The sequence below is a fragment of the Panthera pardus genome, unplaced genomic scaffold (assembly GCF_024362965.1).
Source record: "Panthera pardus isolate Hobbes unplaced genomic scaffold, ASM2436296v1 HiC_scaffold_24, whole genome shotgun sequence".
Lineage (NCBI taxonomy): Eukaryota > Metazoa > Chordata > Mammalia > Carnivora > Felidae > Panthera > Panthera pardus.
The window spans coordinates 37,655,035-37,673,128 of record NW_026526810.1 but is presented as its reverse complement, the minus strand read 5'-3'; the positions used below and the strand labels follow the sequence as shown (position 1 = coordinate 37,673,128).

Sequence of the window (18,094 nt, the reverse complement as noted above, 5' to 3'; positions counted from 1 at the left end):
CAGCCAGGAACCCCTGGCAATACCTTTTCTAAAAACTCTTTTTCTCCTTTACCAGACGAAATTAGCCTCTGTTGCTTATAACTGAGAATTCTGACTTAGTAAGCCACCTCCTATTAGTAAGCAATAGCTTGGAACTGGAAGACCAGAAAGCGAGTACTGGCTTGTTAATGGGATGTGTCACTTTGAGCAAGTGCTTAGTCTTGTGTGTGGCTCTGAAAAAACCAGTCCCACCGGTTCTGAATTCAGCCAATTTTTAACTTTCCCCGCCATTTCCACGGCTGTTCCCATTTACGTCCTTTTCCTCTGGGCCATTTTCACATTCAGGGAGCAGTGGGCAATGGGAAAGGGGAAGGCGAATAGGAGGGGAGAAGGACTGAGGCACTCCACTCCACCCCACACAAGGCTGGCCCAGACAAGCCTAAGAAATCTGACTGCCCCACTTCTCAGTTGCCAGCTGCCTCACAGGATTCAAAGAATGATGCAAGGCCAGCCTTCTCTTTGGAGCACTCACAGGTTGGTGGACTACAATGTAGGTAGCTTTTGTTGGATGCTTCCATGTGGGTTTCTCACTTCAAACTCAACCTGTCTTGTCTTCACTGTTAATCTCCTTGAGAGAAATGAAGCCCTGATGCATAGTGGGCACATTTAATGTTATGGAGTGAAGGTTGAATCAATACCAACGTATACACATATAATCACCTATAAATATACACCTTTCCTGGCTATTCACACACACACACACACACACACACACACCACTCTCAAAAGACAATGTTTTCACAAGGCGGTATAATCTAGACAGCAGAAGAAACTGAGACACCTAGTGGTCAACTCCGTTGCCTAAATTTCTAGTTAGTCAATCATTTCTCTTCATGATAACGAAGTTCTGTGAAAAAACCTTCATCTAGACCTGGCTTGGAGAAGCATATAGCAGGCACAGCCCATTTAGACCTTAGAATCTCCACTCAGACCACCGCCCACGGGAAGCATTTCTTACACTGTGGCCACTTGGCTGCCTCCAAGCCATGGCACCCCATAGCTGGATCAGTAAATATCAGAGCATCCAAGTCTCCCCGGGCTGGATGGAGGTGACCCCGAAAGTCCTGCGCCTGATTACCAATTCCCGTAGATGCCCTCAGATTTTAGTGTAATTGACGTGTCATGGACTTCATCCTGTGATTTGTTACAGCCTCATTGATTAACGGGGGGCTGACAGAGCCCAGGGTTTCCCTGCTGTTCTCTCTGGCAGGAATGTTTGCTCAGCAAACAACAAGGATGGGGGTAGGGATGCAAGCTCAGAGACTCTGCTTCCCCTCGTGTCTCTCTTCCCTTCTGGGTATCACAGAATCCGCCAGGGCTGGATTAATATGACAGTGCCTTGAGGATGTGGGTCCCATTACCACTGGTCCCTATAGTTTCCTGGAGGAATTACAGTGGCCTCCTTCAGTTTTACAAGTAACTGGAGGCTTACAAAAATTTGTGAGAAGTTACTGATTGGCTCTCTTAGAAAAAGGCAAAATAAAATAAATAAAATAAAATAAAATAAAATAAAATAAAATGCAGCCTGCTGGCGAAAATGAATCGAGGGTGATCAAAGAAGAGTTTTCTCTGGAGAGGTTTATTAACAGGGAAAGGCAGGAATAAACCTGGAATGATGGAAAGATTTTAGTTCTTGATCTGGGTTGTGGTTACACAAGTGTGTATATGTGTGTGTGTGTGGTGTGTGAGTGTGTGTGACAGAGAGAGAGAGGGAGAATTCATTGAGATATACACTTAAGATTTATGCACTTTACTCTGCATATGCTACAGTCTTATTAATTTTGTTATTAAAATATAGCCTGCTGTAATGGGAAGAACACTGCATTCAGGGCCACCTTCCTCTCACTGTTTACATCTTGGCTGTCTTCACTTCTTCAGCAAGGTCTTCACTGACCATCTCCAGAACAGCCCGTCCTCTCTCCTCCGCTCTATCCAATTACCTGGTTAATTTTCTTCATTGCGCTTGTCATCCTCTGGATATAGCTTATTTATTAATGTACTTATTAGCTATTTCTCACCACTAGAATATAGATTCTGTGGTGGCAGTTCTTTTCATTGTCCAGTTTCTCGTGGACTCCCCAGGAAATATATGTGGTTTGACAGACTGAGGTAGAGATACTTCAGGTGATATGAGGACTCTGTTGTGGGATGAGTATTACCAAAATAGGGTCAGGAGATCAAGTGATGCTCATAGTAAAGACTCAAGACTGTGGTCAAAGTCAGGTTAGAGTTCACCAGGCCAAGGTCCAACATCCGAGCCAAAAAATCAAAGTCGTGGTCAAAATCAGGCATGAATGGTCATCAGGCCAGCTCCAAGGGCAACTCAGATGGGCCGGGCCACCAGTGCATAGTCCAGTCTTTGAAAAGCCATTAGACAGATCCGTTTAGGGGTTTGAGACAACTTCCTGAGGTGAGAATAGACTTGTGGTTCTCAACCAGGGCTGTTTTGCTTTCTGGGGATAGCCAGCAATGTCTGGAGACATTTTTAGTTGTCACAGTTACAGCGAGGGAGGACTACTGTCATGGGGGGAGGGGCGGGCAGGTAGAGGCCAGAGATGCTGCTACGCATCCCACACTACACAGGGCACCCCCACCCATTATGCACAAGGAAGAATTATCCAGTCAAAAATTTCAATAGTTCCCAGATTGAGAAACCCTTGAAAAGAGGATAGGGCAGAGAAATTGGGATCTCAGCTTTAAATATGTACAAATACTGTGCTCTTCCACTGAAGGAGGCAAAGGCCACAGATCTTCCAGAAGGGAAAAATATACCTATCTATAAGCATCCTATCCATATTCTAGTCTATAAAGTATTTTATTTTGTGGCTATCTCTTTCTCCATAAGCACCAGCAGACCAGTGTTTAAACAAGCTGGTATTCCAGAATTTAAAACCTAAAACTAGTTTGAGTTTTCCTCACTGGATGGGCACCTAGCTACTGGCAGCTATGTCTGACAACCAGTCATTCTTGGGCTCCGGGCCAATTTCTTTAATGAATCTCTCTAATTTAATTCATATTTCCCCACCTCTCTTTTAAGTACCACCCAGGCTCATCGAGCCTAATATTGGAACCAAACACATTTAATGGCCGTCCCTTCATTAAACATTACAAGCTCTTTAAGGCCTCGGCAGACAGGTGCCCCATTTGATAACCTAGCGCCCTGGCAAAGTCAATAGCCAGTGCCAAGTTCATCCCTCTGTTTCCCATCTTACAGCTGAGCCTGGAGCCTCGTGGGCGAGACAGGCTTTATCACTGGGGAAGCATAAGTTTTCCAGGCCAATGGATTCAGCGCTCTGGCTATATCTCATGCCTTGACACTAGATGTCAGCGAAGGGTAATTGTTGTCTCAATTTAGAGGCCAGCTCAGGTAGCTGCTGGCACCCTTGGTTCATGTTTTATAGCAAAGGTGAAGTATGGCTCCGTTCCCACTGCACACATATATTACAATAAAAGGGGATATCGGTGCCTAGTGTTTTTAAAGGCTAGTCATAAAAGATGAATAACGAGGCAGTTTAAAGCTAAAAGACAGCTGCCAAGCTCAATGGCCATGATGGATGCCGAACACCCAGTGTGGAGAAAACCCATTCCTCCGAGACCACCATCCAAAAAATTAATTACTACAATTCAGCATCTTTAAATGTGCCACTTAATATACTGCTACCATAATTAAATTTCCAGCCCTGTGACCTTGAGACCATTTCCTGAGATAATAAATGAGATCAAGGTTTAATTGATGCGGATGCAAGTAGAAACTGTCCAAGGATGCAAAGAGCCTCCACACTGTGAGTCAAGGTTGGGGGGTGGGGCTGGGGTGGCTGAGGTGGAGCAGAGTTCTGCTGCCCTGTTGAGTCTGTCCTTCAGTGACGGGGCGGGGGGGAAGGGGTGTCTCTTAAACTTTCTGTGTTTGCCACCAGAACACCAGAACAGCACAGTGAGGTGGCAACGGCACAGAACTGGGAATTGGGAAGCTAGTGCTGGGGTCAGAGATGTGTTGCTAAAATTCTGTTTGGCCTTGAACCAGTCACTTCTTCCTGGGCACTGGAAGCTGTTCTCTGTAGGAAGAAGGGCTAGACAACACACTCTCCACAGTTCTTTCTAGCCCTAATGGGCTATAATTCTTTTGGGTAAGCTGAATGGAGAGACATGTTAGTTGCCCCTTTTGCGCTCAGCAACAGAACCCCTGCCTCACCCACCAGCCATCCTTTAGAAACTGTTGGGTAAGCCAGTAGGTTTCTCTATCAACTGTCATGAGTGCTGATGGTGGGTGAAAGGGGTTTGCTAGTATCTCCCCCTGTAGAAGGTCACTGTCTCAAGAACCAAGTTCCTTGGAGGGCTATGGATGACCCCTTGTCCAGCTAACTTGGGGCATACTTAGGATATATTTAAGGCATGAATCTGGCTAAAATGAAAGCAGAAGGCAATTTTAAAGAGTGGAGCCCCATGCAGTCAGAGAGTGGGAGTGGAAGCTCCATGAGCAGAAGAAAGAGTGGGTGATCTTAACCCTGTATGTTGGGCCTCAAGTAGTTTCAATTAAAAATTACTGAACACCAACGAGACACTAGGGACCGTGCTACAGGCTGGTCTTTGCCCTCAATTTGCTCCTAGCATTTTAGGGAAATGGGAATAAACAAATTCACAATAGTATCCTAGTATAATAATACAGATATGTATAAGGTACTGCTGATCTGGATGGGGCCTTATTAGTTTTGTCTTTCTTTAGTCCCCCATTTCCAGTAGGCTTTCTGAATAACTGCCAGTTGATTGATCTTTGCAGCAGTGCTCCCTCCCCAACATAAACATGGAAACTACAAGCCTTAATTCACCATAGCCTAGGAAGGCTCTGTCTATGTTAGCCTTTTCCCCCCTAGATCAATGCTGAATAAATTCCTCAACCTCTCTGCCTACGTGCACGCAGAGCATATCATACATCCAAGGAAGTGAGTTTAGGACCCAAGGGGACATTTGGCGATGTCTGGAAACATTGTGACTATCATAGCTGGGGTGGGGCTGGCTACTGGCATCTAGTGGGGAGAGGTCAGGGATGCTGCTAAACAACTCACACTGCATAGCACAGCCTCCCCCCACCTCCCCTGAAGTCCTGGTCTAAAGTAGTCTATCTAACTTCAACTCAACCAGTTGAAGAGTAATAAAATCAAGTCCACACCTATTGTGACTTTGGTCTTAGTATATCAAAATAACTGGTTTCACTGATTTTTTTTAAATTAGTGAATTACTTTCACCTGAATTGGTGGAGTCATAGCACCAAGTGCTGCTAGTTGGTTAAAGCAGGTGTTGAGTGTTCCCAGAATCCTGAGCCTCACATCAAGCAGGGATCGTGGCAATACAGAAGCAAGCAGTGATCAGCGGGGGTGGGGATAAGAAATATTTTTAAGTTTATTTATTTGAGAGAGAGAGTGAGTGCAGGAGAGGGGCAGAGAGAGAGGGAGACAGAATCCCAAGCAGGCCCTGCACTGTCAGCACAGAGCCAGACTTGGGGCTCAAACTCACGAACCATGAGATCATGACCTGAGCTTCAGCTAAGTCGGATGCTTGACTGACTGAGCCACCCAGGTGCCCCAAGCAGTAATCAGAGGGGGTAGAGATAATAAGGACATATTTCTTGAAAAAGAAAACTGACCCAAGGACTGAGCCCTGGAGCACTCCACCCACGGGGTCAGGAAGGTAAGGAAGAACCACCTGAGAAACCTTAGGAGGACTGATCAGATCTGAAGACTAGGAGGAGGACCAAAAGAGAGAAGAGCACCAGAGAGAAACTGAAACACGTGTTTTAATGGTGTTTAAGGCTGCTGAGAGGTCAACCCAATGGAACCAGTGGAGATTAGTACTGAGATCATGGGATACCCTGACAAGAGCTTGTTCTGTGGAGTGGAAGAAGTGATCTGAGGGGGTTCAGCACAGGATGAAAAGAAAGAAAACAGAGACAGAGACTATACACTCTCTTTTGAGGAATTTTGGTATAAAGGGAAACCAAGAAATTGGGCTGTAGCTAGAAGGGGTTGTGAGACCAAGAGGTGTGTGTGTTTGCAGTTAGATGGGAGATCTTACAACATGTTGGCATGCTGATGAGAATGCTCCACTACAGAAGGAAATATCAGTGGGGACCTGGGTGGCTCAGTTGGTTAAGCATCCAACTTTGGCTCAGGTCATGATCTCACGGTTCGTGAGTTCAAGTCCTGCGTCAGGCTCTGTGCTGACAGCTTAGAGCCTGGAGCCTGCCTCAGATTCTGTGTCTCCTTCTCTGTCTGCCAATCCCCTGCTCACACTCTGTGTCTTTCTCTCAAAAATAAATAATAATTTAAAATTAGAAAAAAGAAGACAGTATTGGTGATGCAGGAGTGAAAGGTGACACTTTGCCTGCACAATATTTTTGAGTTAGTGAGAAGGGATGGGACTTAGTGCACAAAGGAAGAGTTGACCTAGGACAGCAGGATGGACAGTGCATCCATAGTGTGTGAGTTATCTACTGCTGTATAACAAACTGTCCCAAAATTTAGTGGCTTAAAAAACATGAAAACCCACATTTATTATCTCACACAGTTTCCTCTGGTTAAGCACTTAACAGCATCTAGGCTGGATGGTTCAGGCTCAAGGTGTCTCATGAGGTTGCAGTCAAGATGTTGACCAAGACTGTAGCCATGGGAAGCTTTCACTGGGGGCTGAAGAGCCGCTTCCAAGATGACTTACTCGTATGACTGGCAAGTTCATGCCGGTTGTGGACAGGAAGCCTCAGTTCTTCACCAGATGGACCTCTCCATAGGGCTGGCTGCCTGAGTAGACTCACAACATGGTAGTGATCCAAGAAAGAACAGGGTAGAAGCCTCAATGATTTTATAATCTAGTTCGGAGGCTATACACCCTCAGTGTCTCCACATTCTGTTGATTAGAAATGAGTCATAAAGTCCCAGCCAACAGGAAAAAATTTAGACTCAACTTTTTGAAAATTCTTTGAACGTCAAAGAATTTGTGAATATATTTTTAAACCACTACATATAGTAACAGGAAGGAAGTCGGCAGATGCGGGCACAGATGTGGTGAGGGGGGAATCGGTAGATGTTCTCTTCTAAGCACTTCTATGTTTTTATTGAAATGGTAAGCAAGGCATCGGCTGGGAGTGGGCATGGGGAGAAGGTTTTAGAAGGTGGAGGAGATAGAATATAGGATCTAGGAAACAGTTGATGAGATCAGGAAAGTGAATGGACTGCTAGGACTTCCAGGTGAACTAAGCGTCCCTCTAGGGGATTGATCATAAACTTGAAGGGCAGCGACTCAGCAGTTTGGATGACTTTCTCCAACCCCCAACCAGGGAAATCTGAGGATGTAACGTGAGAATAAGAAACCCCAACCTCCATGAAGTAGACCATGTTTCCCCACCCCCCGCCCTTTTTAATTAAATGTTAACACACAATTGCTTAAGGAACTTGTTTGTATTAATAAATAACATGTTTATTTGTTTGCTTCTCTCTACAATTTCTATCATTCTTTTAAGTTTTCCAAAATTAACCACATGTAGGATTTCCCCTCCCTGTTCATTTCACATGAGCAAATGTTCATAGACAGGTGTGAATCAGAGCCTCACAGGGCCCAGAGCTGGTCAGGCCCCACAGGGAGTAGTGTTTTCAGGGTGGACTCAGCATTTTAAGAGAGTTCAAGTTTATACTTGATAACCTGGGAAGTCTCGAGAAGAAAGTAGCCAGAATGGCAAAGTGCCATCTTGTTACGGGGAAATGATAGGAGGAGCTGGAATGTTTTGGAAGATACCTGGTCACTGTCTTCAAACACCTAAGAGACGGTGTGGGATTGCTGCTTCCGGCTGTCTTCAGCTTCTCAAGGATGTGCCAGTCAGGAGGGGTAATTGGGGTGATTATCCTGGAACAGGGTGCTCGTCACAGGATGACGGACAGAAGGTGTCCCTTCTGACATACATCAAGAGTTGCTTTTCTGAGAGGATAAGGCTTCTCCATCCAGCTGGATATAAGTCAATTCCCTCCTTAAAGGGACAGATCGTGGGAACTTATGCATGGGATAGGTTGGGGCAGTGGGTAGGTTAAGCCCAACCTTAGGGCATGCTGCCAGCTACCCCAGAGTGAAGTTGGAGGATGCGAAAACAAAGGCTCTCATCTTCCTGTTTCAACACTGCCTTCACCCATGACCTCATGCACAGGTGCTATATGGCCAAGGAAGTGGCTGCGTTATACCGCTGAGGGCCACACTGGAACTGGTGGTAGAAGTCCCAGCAGGACAGATTTCTGTTCTTGTGAGGAAAACGTCCCAGTAGGTGGAAATACTTAAAACATGAAAAGGACTCCCTACAAGCGGTGAGCTCACTCCCCCTTTCAGGAAGCATCTGCCAGGCTCCTTTGGAAAGAAAGCCTGCAACAGGAGGGAGGTCAGACGGGCTGACTTCACTTCCAAGTCCTCCTCCGCCTCTGCGATGCTGTGATCTGGTCACCTGGGGTCTTCGCAGCGAACAAATGTTTATTGAGCTCCTACGGCGTGACGTCCCGTGTACTGAACACCTCTTGTACTTCACTTCAGGTGTTCTTGGACTCGCCTGCCATGCGGCCTCGGCTGTGGTGCCCAGGTTTCTGCAGCCTGCCATTTTACTGTTCATAACGTCCCCCGGAGACATTCATCTTGGTTCAAATTTTAATTACAAACTAGTATGGCCACTGATAGTTCAACATCAGAGACCCTGGGTCACAGGGAAGCAAACCAACTTGTTGAAGCCTGTATTTATTTGGTATGGAATATGACTTAAGAAATAGAGAATGTTTTCTAGAATCCTTTTCAACTCAAAGGGTCTGATGTGAACTTGGCGAGTTGTCTTAAATTCTTAATACACTTTTTTGAGGGTATTTTCCAATACACTGCTATTTGATACTACATCGTTGGTGTGGACATTTTTCTTTGGCATTAAGTGGATGCTATTAAGTTTTTCATAAAATATGACTTTTGTAATTTGATTTTTTTGATATGAAATATAGTCACACAATTCAAGCTTCTGTCTCTTGTCCCACAGCTGAGTCTCCTCATGAATGACCAGTTACTGGTTTCTTATTTATTCTTCCAATTTTTATGTATATTCAGGCCAACACACATGCACATATTTTTCTTCCTGTTTTAATAATATTTTTACATGATAGCATACTATGTATATCTTATGCATCTTGCTCTTTTCTCTTAATATATCTTTGAGATCTTTTCATTCCAACATATATATAAATTTATCATTCATTTTTATAGTTGTATAGAATTCCATTGTATGTATATCGCAATAAACAATTTTATACAAGTGTCACATTTATGCGGGCAAGTGTATCTATAGAACAAATTTTCTGGAAGAGGAAATGTGGCATCAGAAATCACATGCATTTGTAGTTTTGACATACATTGACACCCTGCCCTCCATTGGCCTTGGAGCACCATCCACAATGTATCAGAGTGACTGATAATTTTTTATCACTAAATATTTTTTTAACTTTTTAAATATTAATAAATAACTTCAGATATTTTTTAATGAGGGTTAAGCAAGTGAGTTCAAGCTGTATCTACTTGAAACATATTTTCAAGAAAGAGAAACTGGACTCAACATCACTCCAAAACAGAAGTCTATAGAGGAGTGCCTGGGGGGCTCAGCAGGTTAAGCATCCAACTTCAGCTCAGGTCATGATCTCACAGTTTGTGGGTTTGAGCCCCACGTTGGGTTCTGTGCTGACAGCTCAGAGCTTGGAGCCTGCTTTGGATTCTGTGTTTCCCTCTCTCTCTGTTCCTCCCCCACTCATGCTCTGTCTCACTCTTTCAAAAATAAACTTTAAAAAAAATTTTTAAAAAAGTCTACAGAGAACATTTTATGACATAAACCCTGAGGTTAAATTTCTATTCCTATCACTCGTGGGTTTAGAGGTTTTATTTCCAAAGACTGAAATGCTCAAGCTTCTGATCTCTCTTTTCTCTTCCTTTGTGGATCAGTGAAGTGAGTTTCTCAGCTCCCCTGACTGCCAGGAAGGGTGGTTCTCTCTGTTGCACATCACAACAGGTTGTGATGATATCATATGCAATAAGCTCTTTCTCTCTCTCCTTGAACTTATTTCTTTCTCCTGGGACTTTGTCTCTTCCCCAGGCACACTCCTATCAGTGACCAGTCCCCTTTTCAATTCTTTCTCATTGATTTTTCTTCTCATAATTAGTAGACTCATGAAACTGCCTTCACCTACATTCCCTATTGTGCTAAAGGGGTCTAGCCTTTGCTTACATCATTTATCTCCTGTTGAATTTTGCAAGTCAACCTAGCAGTTCTTGCTTAATAGAGATTTTAGTATAGCTGACTCTTGAACAACACGGGTTTGAACGGTGTGGGTCCACTTACATGTGGATTTTTGGTTTTTGATAAATACAGTATAGAACTGCAGATGGATTTTCTCAACATTTTTTTTCTAGCTTAATTTGCTGTAAAATTCAGTAGATAATACATGTAACATACAAAATAAGTGCTAATTGACTATTTATGTTATCATTAAGGCTTCCAGTCAACAGTAGGCTATTACTAGTTGAATTTTGGGGAAGTCAAAAGCTATATATATTTTCGACTGTGCAGGGGGTCAGTGCCCCTCATCCCCACATTGTTCAAGGGTCACCTGTATATCTCAACAACTGTATTTACATGTTGCCGTTCTTTCCCCATCCAGGAGTAACATACATACATGTTCGGAAGGGGGCGCACTCCTTCCAAGGCAGTATGGGCTTGTAGTGGTTGATGCCCAAGGAAAAGAGCCCCAGAGCTGAGGTGACTGGCCTTTTGGCCTTTAGAATTTACTAGCAGCGGCTGCTACTTTAATGGAACAGTGGTCACTGGCCAGGCACTTCACACTCATTAGCTCGTTTAACCCTGGTCATAAACTCATGAAGAGACTCCTGTTATTAATCCTATTTTACAGATAAGGAATCAGAGGCTTACAAAGTTGGAGTTACTTACCCAAGGCCACAGCTCACAAGAGCCCAAAGTCAACATGCAGTCCCACCCCACTACTGGGCACTCACCGGGTGACTTTGAACAAGTTTCCTCCCCCCTTACTTCTCTACATCCTTTGTCCCTTTCATATTTGGTTAAAAAAAAAAAAAACCTCATAATTTCTCTTTCTTCCTTTGTTTTTAAATAACTGTCATAGTGTTCTCTGTAGTAGGAGAGACCAAGGAACAAGCAATTAGCACTTGCCTTGACTGACGCTCAACTTCTTCTTTTGCATCCTCACCTCCACGTCTCACAGGCTCATTACAAAATCCACTTCCAAACTCACAGGCTCATTACAAAATCCACTTCCAAATGTGTGGGGGAGTATTTACTGAAACCTGTAGCGAAAGGGAGGGCAAAGGGTAAATCATACCTTTTAGAAACACATTCCTGGATTCAACCAATGTCTGCTGATCTCTAGCCCCATGCCAGACAGATGATTGCATGAGCCCTTATTTTAAGGAATTGTTAAAAAACCTCCTGGGGTGGGGGCTGGGGGTGGGGCGGAGAAAGTCATATAAGCAACTATGGCAGAAGACAGAATGAAAACAAGTGTTTGTGTCTCATAAAGGTCCCTCTGTCACCCTGTATTGCATCTCTTATGCATAGAATTCCATAGACAACCTATTCAAAAGCAAAATTTCCCTTTAAACAGGAAGAACTTGGAAAGCAAGGGAGCATACAAAATTGGTTTCCAAATGATTTGCTAGTGGATTTTCTTTGCAACTTTGATCGCATTGAATTCTCTTTAGTAAATTAGGGTGAGATGTAGAAAGATTAATGAAGGATGCCGACCATAGTATATTGCCTTCTCCACTAACTTAAAAAAAATAAAACTATGAGGGCAATATCATGCAAATACAAGATTATAAAGGTGTTCTATGAAGGAATAAAGTTCATCTTCAACAAGGAATCCTATTATTTTATAGTCACATGTATTGAACCTTAGGAGTTAGTTCTATAAGCCATAAGCCCTATGCCTCCCCAAATAAAATAATAAACAAAAGTCTGAAAAATTCTGTTACCACTTTCTTTTCATATATCCTGCGGGAAGGAGAAAAGATGGGTGAGAAAGAAAGCTATCAAATGATGCCCTCAAACTCTAAGTCATCCTGTCAAGCAGATCATAAATAGATAAGACCACTGATAGGTAGACAAAAGCTCAGCATGATCTTGCTAGAAGCCAAATAGGGGAAGCCCCAAACCCAAAGGTCATGAATTAGTCTGATTTTAAATTTTTACATTGTTTAATTATAGGAGTCCAATCGTTAAATTTAGTCAACCAGAAAAAGCCCTGAAGGATCAAAGTACATTGCTGTAGTGGCATTGAACAACCTCTAGGAATATACTTTTTCCCCATCTGCTGCTTAGGTAGCCTGTGCTGTCAGCAGAAACCCCAAGATGGCATTCTTGCCTTATTTTTCTAAATGACTCCTTTGGTTTAAAAAAAAAAAAAAACTGTCTGAAATCCTCACAAGGTTGGGTGGCTAGCTTTGGCGGAAGGGGTGGAGAGGGGAAACATGACATTCTTTCTATTATTTAATCATCAGTGTTGAGTGGGTCGAAAAGGCAGTTGCCTACTGGATATGATTTCAGGTATACCATAGAAAAAGCCCCTTGTTCACAATGATTTCTGCCTGCTGGTCAGCAGTAGCCCAGTAAGTCATTATCAGAAACAGATAAGAAAACTGGGGGTGTTAATTATCTAGCAGGGACCCGAAGGGAAAGGACGTAGAAAAGATAAACTTTGGCTGAACCAGAAATTGAGGGGAAATCATCATTGGTAACCTCTTAATTTGATTTTATAGGATAGAGCCTCTGTTCACCTATTATTTAATATTCCTAACAATCCTGCATGAGGCAGCAATATCACCATTCCCAGATTCCATACAAAATGCAGTTCGGGAGATGCTCTGAATTGTCTAACACTGTGCAGAATAATCCCAGAACAGTTAGGTCACTGGGATGATGCTGGAGAGAGTCACAATGGGAGTCATGTGGCCCTTCCCTCTCGGGCAGCTCCTTCCCATTGATATTTAAACATACTCCAACCTTTGCCATCCTTTGCTCTGCTGTGAAATCCAATGTGTATGCTTGAGTCTAGGTTCTCTTGACCTCTAAGCAGAAACTGACGCTATTGATCATTCTCTTCTTCTTAAAACACTTTTCCCCCTTAAAGCTGAGATACTTCCCGGTTTTCCTCCTAGCTTCTGGCTCTCCCATTTCAAGTCTCCTATGCAGGCTTATTTGTCTCTACCCAGTCACCATAGACAAGCTCCTCCTGGTCTCTCCTAGTTCTTCTGTCCTTTCCCCTTACCTCACTCCATACATTTCCACTGTGGTAACTGCTAGTGACTTTCCAATTTAAATCTCCAGCCGTGACCTCTCCTGTGAGCCCCAAACCTACTCAGCACCTTTACGTGGCTATCTCAAAGACATCTCGAATTCAGCATGTTCTGTCCCACACTCAAACTGGGTCCTCTCATATTTCCTAATTAGGTGATTTATGCCAGCGTCTGAAAATGCTGGCTAAGCCAGAAACCTTCAATTGGTCCTTGGCCCTTTTCTCTTTCTTCCCCCCTACAGCCATCCATCACCATATCTTCTCGGTTTTATCTAAATGTGCCCACTTTCCATCTTTGCCCCTACAGCTATACTAAACCTAAGCCACCACCACCTCTTGTCCACACTTCCCACCCTTCTCCCTACACACTCTGGTTTCTTATTAATCTCCACAACGAAATCAGGGTAATTTTTTCAGAACATGAATCTGGTCATCATTTGTTTCAAAATATGTCAGTGACTCTCAATTGCCCTTGTGATGAGGACCAAAATCGTTAGCATGTTTTACAGGGTGTGGTTTGGGCCTTGCTACCTTTCTAGCTTCATCTTACACCTTCAGCCCCTGTCCCCAACCTAAACTTGTCCTATGTACTTTAACTGTATTGTTTCTTGCTCCAAGGCCCCCACCCATATCGTTTCATCTAGCAGATCTCAGATCAAGGGTTATCTTCTCAGGCAAGGCTCCCTTAACCCCTTCCTCTCTCCCAAGTAAAGTACCTTTGACATTACCCACCTTCAAAGAATGGTTACCAGCCTTCAATGTGCTCATCTCAGTTTGTCACTATGCATTCCTTGACATGATTATTTGATTAAAGTATACCTTTCCTATTACAGTCTAGGCTTGGTTTGGCTCGCCATTTTAATACTAACTACAAGCATAGGGCCTGCCATATAATAAGTGCTCAGTAAATATTTGTTAAGAGACGGAATACTGAGAAAGGAATAGCAAGATCAACATCTATTTCACTATTTCACCTGGTTCCAGTCACACTATAGATTTTCACGGAGAGCTAATATTATCCATATCACACTTCAGGGGTCTTAAAGAAGAATGTCCAATTTGGTTACTTTTTAATGTCATCAAACAAGTCCCATAGTTGTTTTTAACTTAAGAAGCAAGGTGATACAACCTTAAAAATAAACATCTGCTTACTGAAACTCCTCTCTCTCCTAAATAGACATCCAGATATATTCCACAAGTTACCAAGTTGGGTTTTTGTCATCGGGAAAAGGAAAGCATTCCACAGATAGAAGGCCTTGTTGGAGAAGATGGATGTCCTTGCTCAAACCACAGGAGAGCGGACTCAATCCCAGTTGCTAAGAAATGAAAATTTCCCTAGTACAATGTGACTACTGGAAAGTGAGCCGAGAAGAAAGAAACCAGCGGAAGGAGGAACTGCAGTAGGAAAACAGCCATGTTATGTGGGGCTGAGAGTATCTGAGAGCCATCTACCTCAGAAAAGGACAATGGTCAACACAAAAATGTGATAATGATATAAACATACTAGACCAACATAAAACACTCTATAGATTTTCCTTAGGGCTAATGTGAGAGAAAGCTTTCAAAATTAAAAAAGCTACACTCGGGAAGCACACGCTTCATGCTAAATCTAGTAACTGCTAAACCCAGTTCTTGCAGTTAACAAATGATAGGATTCCTCTGAAAACAAATTTGTAGATAAGGAAATGTGACATTTCAGTGGGCCGCAGTTTTTATTACAAGTTTACACATTGTGGGTTTTCTCCAAAAGCACCTTATGGTTATGTTGATATACACACTGGCTTTCTGGAAACATTTAATTTATTCAAGTTGCTTGTTAGTAGCCAGATGTTTTAAAGATTTTACCACTGTGGTTGAATTCAACAACAAATCGGTGGGTTATTTCCTAAACCAATTTGTTTGGGTAGAAATTTAATAGATCTCTTTTAAAGCCCTGAAGTATATAGCAAAATTAATATCTAACTATAAACATAGAAACTCATGATGGAGAATTTATCTTTTGCATTTACTTGTCATGTTTATTCATCAAAATCCATGCATAACTAAGAAAACTAAATAAATATTACTTTTCTTTTTTAAAAATTAAAGAGCTCTAACTTCTGATTCTAAGACAAGTTAAATACAAACTCTAAGAGATGTATTTTTAAAGGTAGGGTTTTTTCTTCTTCAGTCTAATTTAGGATCTCTGGGATAAACAAGATGTTTTACATATGCGCTAGGAATAATTGATAGTTCAAGCTTCTGTGTGTTATACTTGTTAAAATATTTGCATTCAAAAGCAAAGTCAGAATTGTAGCTCAAGGCTATATGTATATCTTTCCTAAGGAACATAAGACATAAATAGCATTTTGAATTGTAATTGTTTTGAAATTATAAATTTAAAGATACAGACATGCAATTTTTTTTTTTTTTTAAAGATGATACTGTCTTCTTCATTCAAGCTTTTGCAGTGAATGTATGTATGTGTCACACACCGGCAGGGATTGCATATAAGAATAAGGTTGAGTGCCTGTCCTTAAGAAGCTCGGAGTCTAGTGAGGGCATACTGACTATAATCTGCTAATTGCAGTGTAGTGTAATAGGTACTGCAATTGTGGTAAGTACTGGGATTTTGGGAACAAGCTGGAAGAGTTGTGTCCTGGCTATTAGTGATACTCACTGAGATCCTGGGGCTTCTTCCTGACACATGCTAGGATTGCATTTCTTCACTTCTTTAAAGTTAGGCATGGCTTACTTACTTTGGCTAATGAAATATGAGTGGAAGCAATACAAGTCACATCTAGGTGGAAAGGCTTTTTCCTTCATCATGACTAGCAGTAAGTATTCCAGACGGTAGAGGATCCACTGGGCTGGAACCCCAAGGGAGGATGATATGGAGCAGAGCCCCCGGTCAATGTGCAATAGACATACAGTGTGCATCAGAAATAAACCTTTATTTGTTTAAGCCACTGAGATTTGGAGGATGTTTGTTATTGCAGCACAAGCTAACCCCTACTGACTACGATATGCTTTACTCCAGACTTGGAGAACTAGAAGTTTCTCAGTGTGCACAAGGCTAAGCTGAGAGCCAAAGAATGAGTAAGAGCTGTCCAGGTAAAGAATTGAAGGGAACAGTGTTCTAGAGGTAAAAGTACATGCAAAGCCTGGGAGCAGGATGAGAATTCAGCATGTTTGGGGAAGAGTTTTTTTTCTTATTTTTCAAAATACAATAGAGTAGAACAGTCCAACAGAGCTATGGAGACTATGCCGAGTAGAGGTAATACTAATTACTTATCAAGGATATTATTCCAAAGGATTTCTAACTGGTTTATGTGGGCTCTTAGACACAGAATGGAGAAATAAAGAACCAAATTACTGTAAGCCAAAATAATGGAACTTGTCCTTTATGGAAAATTCACCAGCAAAGGTCTCCTCTTTCCAGAAGGGGTATTTTTTAATTTAAATTTTTAAAATTTAAATTCTAGTTAGTTAATATACATGGTAAATTGACTTCAGGTGTAGAATTTAGTGATTCATCACTTAGAGATAACACCCAGTGCTCATTACAACAAGTGCCCTCCTTAATGCGGATTACCCATATAACCCATCCCCTGCCAACCTCCCTCCATCAACCCTCCGTTTGTTCTCTATAGTTAAGAGTCTCTTATGGTTTATTTCCCTCTCTCTTTCTTTCCCTTTCCCTATGTTCATCTGTTTTGCTTCTTAAATTCCACGTATGAATGAAATCATATGGTATTTACCTTTTTCTGACTGACTTATTTCGCTTAGCATAATACACTCTAGCTCTATCCACGTTGTTGCAAATGGCAAGATTTCATTCTTTTTGATGGCTGAGTAGTATTCCATTGTGTGTGTGTGTGTGTGTGTGTGTGTGTGTGTGTGTGTGTATGTGTGTGTGTGGTGTGTGTGTGTGTGTGCATGTACACACACCACATCTTCTTTATCCATTCATCAGTCAATGGACATTTGGGATCTTTTCATGATTTGGCTATTGTTGATAATGCTGCTGTAAACATTGGGGTGTGTGTGCCCCTTTGAATCAGTATTTTTGTGTCCCTTGAGTAAATACCCACTAGAGCAATTGCTAGGTCATAGGGTAATTCTATTTTTTTTTTTAATGTTTCTTTTTATTTTTGAGAGAGAGAGAGAAAGAGAGAGAGAGAATGAGCGGAGGAGGAGCAGAGAGAGAGGAAGACACAGAATCAGAAGCAGGTCCCGAGCTGTCAGCAAAGAAGCCTGACGTGGGGCTCGAGCTCACGAACTGTGAGATCATGACCTGAGCCAAAATCGGACACTCAACCAACCGACTGATCCACCCAGGCACCCCTCTATTTTTAACTATTTGAGGAAACTCCATTCTGTTTTTCAGAGTGGCTGTACCATTAGAGTGCAGCATTCCCACCAACAGTGTAAGAGAGTTCCCCTTTCTCCATATCCTTGCCTACATCTGCTGTTTCCTGTGTTGTTAATTTTAGCCATTCTGACAGGTGTGAGGTGGTATCTCATTGTGGTTTTGATTTGATTTCCCTGATGGTGAGTAATGTTGAGCATCTTCTCATGTATTTGTTAGGCATCTGTATGTCTTTGGAAAAATCTCTGTTTACGTCAGAAGGGATATTTATATTCCTTATATTCTTGCCTCACTTTGCAGTTACTTCTTTGCATACAGACTCAAATGAATT

General features: G+C 42.3%; 1 long non-coding RNA gene across 1 annotated transcript in view; it reads right to left on the bottom strand.

The window, feature by feature from the left end:
* Positions 1–11,349: 11,349 nt before the first annotated feature.
* Positions 11,350–18,094, bottom strand: part of LOC128772767 (uncharacterized) — a 70,648-nt gene continuing 63,903 nt past the window's right edge. The window contains exon 3 of the long non-coding RNA XR_008416921.1: positions 11,350–11,406. This is a non-coding gene — a long non-coding RNA (uncharacterized LOC128772767). The remainder of the gene's footprint in view (positions 11,407–18,094) is intronic.